The sequence below is a fragment of the Phoca vitulina genome, unplaced genomic scaffold (genome assembly GCF_004348235.1).
Source record: "Phoca vitulina isolate PV1807 unplaced genomic scaffold, GSC_HSeal_1.0 scaffold3, whole genome shotgun sequence".
NCBI lineage: Eukaryota > Metazoa > Chordata > Mammalia > Carnivora > Phocidae > Phoca > Phoca vitulina.
In genome coordinates this window covers 60,100,412-60,106,411 of record NW_022589706.1, presented here as the reverse complement: position 1 = coordinate 60,106,411, position 6,000 = coordinate 60,100,412, and the positions used below count along the sequence as shown (strand labels likewise).

The window sequence follows — 6,000 nt, the reverse complement described above, 5'->3', positions numbered from 1 at the left end:
TACTATGCATGATGTACTCTGATATTTTTATTCTATTTCATTAAAAATGTGGACCCATTAATTAGCAATCCACTATCCACCCCCCGCACCATGGACTAAATGAATGAAAGGACTTTGAAAATCTGATTTCCTTCTTGTTGTTACACTGTTCATAAAAATCCATTCTATTGACTTAGAAGTCCATGATTACAGTGACTTAACAATGACTTAATTATTTTTCCTTTCCCTGTGGAATTCTTCCCCAGACCATCTCCTCTAGTTGGGCTATTTTGAGGGCCTGCATAAAATGGAAAGACTCTAGCATATGTTCATGAAAAAGTATTTTGTACTTTTGCTTATTTTTTTTTTCAGTTAGCACAAAAACAAACAGGACTACATTCTTCCTCCTCTGAAATGTAATGGCCCCATTCAACATATCTTCCATGGGCCTCATTTCTATATAAGTTTATGTATGTACTAGTGCAGACCAGTGTTACATGAGTCCCACTGCCACCATGTGGTTTAAAACCCCCGAGACTTGGGTTCCGACATTCTCTAGAGGCACCGGGAAGAATAAAACCTCACTGTACTTCCCATTCCTCAACACACAAACTGCCCTTGTCCTTGGTGGACTTGCCAGTGAAATTCCTCTGGGGCAGGAGGAAAGGGGGAAAGCCACAGGAAGGTCTCACAACTCCAGAGCACAGCAAATAATGCGGTGGGGGTATATATATTTGGAAAACCATAATGCAAGCCTCAGGGGGGTAAAAAAAAAAAAACAAACATGTAATCAAAAGGCGACTGGGAGAGCAACACCAGCCTGGGTGATCAAGAAAGCTCCCTGCTCAAGGACCTACAGATTCCGAAGGTATAATCTCTGTCCCTTAAAACCCGGTTCAAACCACTGCCCCGGCATCATGTGAATTGGAAACTAGATGCAAGTTACGGCTCCAGAGTCCGGGAAGAGTGCGTCTCTTAGCTCCTCCGGGGTCACATGTCTTCTAGAAGGGCATTGGTGTGACCGAGGAGAACACGTCCAGGATGTGTGCCCCTGTTTGCGCTCTGGGAGGGAAGGCGAGGTGGGAGAGAGCTTGCAGGGAAAACAGACTGGAGGGGTGGGGGGGAGAGGGAGGGGAAGGAAAAGATGAACACGTCCCTGAACTTTCCTCTCCCCTCGTCCCACACACTTGAAATAGAAATAATAACAACATAAAAAAAAATGCTTTACAACCACGATGTTATCTCCCTACATAAGTTGCCTCACTCTGGAGGGTATGGGGTATAAAGTGCAGCCTGCGGCTATCTCCCGATAGCTTGTCTCGGGAGCAAAGGTTCGGGCCAGCGTGGGCGCGCGCGGGTGACCCCACCTTTTGGGAAGCCGGCTCCCTGCTCTTCCACGCAGTAGCCCCGCTGACCCTCCCCCCTCCTTCTCCTCCTCTCCTCCCTCTTTCCCTCCCTCCCTCCTTGCGTGTCTGCTCTGCACCGGCCCCCGCCGAGGAGCCAGGCGGCAGCACCCAAGCCGCCGCAGCTCCTGCCCGCAGCGCGCTCGCCCGCGCCTCCGGAGCCCACGTAGCCCGAGCAGCGGCGGCGGCAGCCCCAGGCCCGCGCTGCGCGCCCTGCGCACGGCCCGGGCTCGCAGAGCTGCCCTGCGCTCGGCTGGGGCGCCGCAGGCGGCTGGGGAGGGCGGCGCGGGAGAGGACGCGGAGACGCAGGGGCGGCGGCGCCAAGGTGACAAGCTGCGCACCTGGAAAGTTACCCGGCTGTCTGGTGAGGTTCGAGGGAGGGAGGCTTGGGCGCCGGGGGAGCGCAGGGAGGGACGGGGTCGGGGTGCGCGCGTGTGCATGCTGTGCGTGCACTGCGCGCTGTGCGCCTCCGTTCCACACCCCGCGGGTCTCGTGCATGTACTGTGTGTGGACGTGTGCTCGCGTTGCGTTCGCTTGGTGCGGCAGCCTTTTGTGAGCTCCTGGAGGCGAGGGAAGGCTACTCGATTTTAAGAAGCTTGGCTAGGGGCGGGAGGGGAGAGCTCGGCCCCAGCGGGGATTCCTCGGGGCTGTCACTCCTTGAGCCCCGAGCAGAGCAGCCTTGAAGACTGTCTCTCCGGGCTGGGGGCTTGGCGGTGCTGTCAGGGCGTGCGCTCCTGGCTTCGGCCAGCCCGGGGTAGCTGCTACTCGCGCGAGGACTTCATGAGTCCGTGTAAACTTGTGTGGGTATTCTGTGGCACTCCCAGCACCGTAAGGCGCTTTGACGTTGCTTGCTCTGTGTTTCCTAGTGATGAAGAAACAAGAGCAAGCAAACAAAAACAATAAATCATCTACTTAAGGGATGAGAGAGAAAGCAATGGGTTCAAGTTTGAGAAGAACTAGGTTGCAAATGGATGGCAGTTGAGGCCAGAGATGAGAATAGAGAGAAACAACTCAGGCAGAATTAACAGGTAGAAATGTCTGATAGTAGCTTTGGTGCCCTGATCTTCACCTTGTTCTGGAAGTTCCTAGGGGCTTTTTTTCATAAAGGAAGGGAGCAACATACAGCTTCTGACCCCCCTCCCCTCCCGAGTTCTTTAGAAATTATTGTCTCTTTTCTTTGCAAGTTTCTGTTTTACTCCCGGACAAGGTGATCATCCCGCATAGCATACAGTATCTGTTGCCAGCACTCCTGTTTAGTTCACAGGAGAGTATGAGCTAATATGGTGGAGAATTCTCTTTGGAGAATTAGAGGCCCTTCTGTCTGCACTGAGACACTGTGTAACTGAGAATAAACGACTTAAACGATGGTGCACAGAGATCCCCCTGTTCCATGTGAAATACTTAACTATAGTCCTCTGGAATCCTTACAAGTGAGGCTAATTCACCACACAGTGAAGGCATATGTTGCTTGGATATTGCCCAAGCCTTTTGATCCCATATTGTCTTGCTTCCTCTAGGCCATTTTCCTATCAATTATTCCCTCTTCTCCTACGTTTTCATTTTCTCTGTCTTCGCTGGTTCAGTATTCTGGGCTTACAAATACTCTCAAGTTTCCACTGTTCTAAAAATCCATTTCATGACAAGATACCATCTTGAAGTCCCTACTCTCAACGTCAGCTCTTCCCACGGTCCTTTGTAATCAGATTTCTATCCCAACTCTTGTGTGAAAGGCTAAATTCCGCGCTTTTCCCTCTGATTTAATTTGCTTTGATGTATCTGTGGGTTGTGAATAGCAGCCTGATCATTTCTTGAAAATCTTATCTTCCTGGTCTCTATGATACTCTTCCTAGATCTCTTATTTGTACAACTATATCTTCCCCATTTTGTTGTTTGCTTCTCCTCCTCCTCTTCTTCTATAAATAAGATCCATAGGTATTATCTAGATGTACATATATAATGATGGAGGCATTCCTTTCTTTTCTCCCAGTGATCTCATCTACTAATGGGACTTCAAATTCTTACCTCTGTAAAGCAGTCTCTTGCCTTGACCTTTCTTTTTTGCTACTATCTTCTAGACATTTCTAACTTGATGACATGTAGGCACCTCATACTCAACTTAGATAAATTCAGCTTCATTACTGTCTCCATTAAGCACATTCATTCCCCTGACTTTAATCTGTCACAGTATCCAGACCATAGATGGTGCTCTCTTCATTTTTGAATGAATGAATGAGTTAATAGAACTACCTTCTTCCAAGCCTTCTAAGATCAAAATATTGGAATCATTCTTTTTTTTTTTTTTTTTTTACTTCCCTCTATGTACACCCATTTATTCACCACATTGAGGGATTTAGCCCCTGCAGGATTCCTCCCACCATTCTCATTTTTTACTATGAACCCATTCATACCTCCTCTCACTTTTACCAAAGCAATAGCTTCTTCTTACTGTATCTCTAGTTTTTCTTTCACATGTCATATAGGCCTAGACACTTTTCCTCTCCTCATTGCCAGTCTCCTGAGCACTTTCATCTACTACTTCAGCTTCAGCCTCTACTTAGGCTATCAAAGACGTATTTTCAGCTCCCTGCTCCTGATTTTCTAGTCCCTCATGTCTTACTGCCTACTGAGCTCCTCCATATTAATTTCCACAGGTCCTTCAAACTGAGCATGTCCAAAATTAAACTCACCATCTCATCCCTCCAATCTGCTCCTCCTTTTGGTTAATGACATCACTTCTTACCCAGTTGCCACAATGGAAATTTCCAAATCTTTGTTCTCTTTCTTCTTATCACCACTCAAATTCCATCAGCTATAATCTACTGACCTACACTTATAAAATTACATTTCTCTCTCTTGGCCTGTCTCTCTGATACTCAAGCACCCAAAAATAGCTGACTGGAATGCCACCACATTTGATAGTGAAAATATAGGATATGTGTCATTTGTAAAATTCACTATGAACATTCTGTTGGGTGGAGAGGCACTTCAAAGAGATAGTCAACCTCTGGAGTAGCTGAAACTGAAGCTCATATGACTGCCTGACAAAGAAGATTACTCTCCAAGCTAATATGCTGTGGATAGAGAAAACACGCAGTAGATTCAAAACTGAGCCCCAGGTCATCAGTCACAAGATGGGCAGTGCTTTTAACTGTGGCTTTGATAGGGAATTGAATTGTTCTCACAATGGCAGCTCTGTGTGTTTTGCTTCAGGGAGAAGAAGCAGGGATTTATATATTTAGTGATGGTTAATTATTTTATAAAAGAACTTTGGTGAAACAAATTAAGGATAGCACCAAATGCATCAGTTACGTATAGACTTAGAAGACTATTTATAAAAATCTGTGTAATTCACTCCTCTGATTTCATGGCAAACTACCCATATCATAAAAAAAGAATCGATTATACTTTTCATGATTTATTGAAGGGAAGGAAATTGCAGAGTTACCTATAGCCATAGCTTTTGCCAAATCCCTGATGATCATGGTTTTCTCTTCTGGCTACCATGGAGTTGGTCCATGTAAACAGATTTATCTTGAGTTCAAGAAGTTCAAGACATGAGAATGGGGTTGGGACTTTGGCCTTATCTTGTCCTCATCACCTTTTACTTGGATTGGTGCAATAACCTCTTACTTTGTGTCTCTCCCTCTAAGCTTTTTTCACTCCATTCCATATTTATGGCCAAGGAAATTATTTTTCTCAAGGACAAATCTGACCATATAACTTGAAAAAAACTTGACCTACACTAAAATGCAGATACCATAACATGGCATATGACATTCTTCAGCATCTTATTCCTGTACTACACTTTTCTATGCTCATCACTCTCTTTCTCCCATCATGCATTTCAGCCTGTTTCCTGAATACGCTGTCAGCTTTTTTGCATACGCTCCTTAATACATGTTCTTTTTTTTTTAATTAATGGACTTCAGTTTTTAGGACAATTTTAGGTTTATAGAAAAATTAGGTGAAAATTACAGAGAGTTTCCATATGCTCACCTGCCCCCTCCTCCTGTCCCCTATTCTTAACATCTTGCAACAGTGCGGCACATTTGTTATAATTGATGAATACATGATTATTAACTAACGTACCTAGTTTACAATCGGGTTCATTCTTTGTATTGTACATTCTGTGGGTTTGGACAAATATATATAAGATGTGTATCCACCATTACAGCATCACACAGTAGGTACACTGCCCTAAAATTCCCCTGTGCTCCTCCTATTCATTCCTCTCTCCCTCTCCCCAAGTCCCTGCAACCACTGATCTTTTTAATGTTTCTAAGTTTTGTCTTTTCCAGCACAACATATAGTTGGGATCATGCAGTATGTAGATTTTCCAGATTGACTTCTTTCACTTAGCAATATGTATTTAAAATTCCTCCATGTCTTTCCATGGCTCGATCGTTATTACTTTTCAACCCTGAATAATATTTCATTGTCTAGGTTTACAACAGTTTGTTTATCTGTCTTTCCATTGAAGGACATCCTGATTGCTTCCAGGTTGTGGCAGTTATGAATAAAGCTACTGCAAATATCCATGTGCAGGTTTTGGTGTGGATATACATATTCATATCAGTTGAATTTTGTAGCTTTATAAGCAACTCCCAAACCATCTTCC

General features: G+C 44.9%; 1 protein-coding gene across 2 annotated transcripts in view; it reads left to right on the top strand.

The window, feature by feature from the left end:
• Window positions 1-1,640: 1,640 nt before the first annotated feature.
• The window catches only part of PRKG2 (protein kinase cGMP-dependent 2), a 107,448-nt gene continuing 103,088 nt past the window's right edge, over window positions 1,641-6,000 (top strand). For both annotated transcript variants that reach the window (XM_032400625.1, XM_032400622.1), the window contains exon 1: window positions 1,641-1,746. The gene's annotated coding sequence lies outside the window, so the exon portion shown is untranslated. The remainder of the gene's footprint in view (window positions 1,747-6,000) is intronic.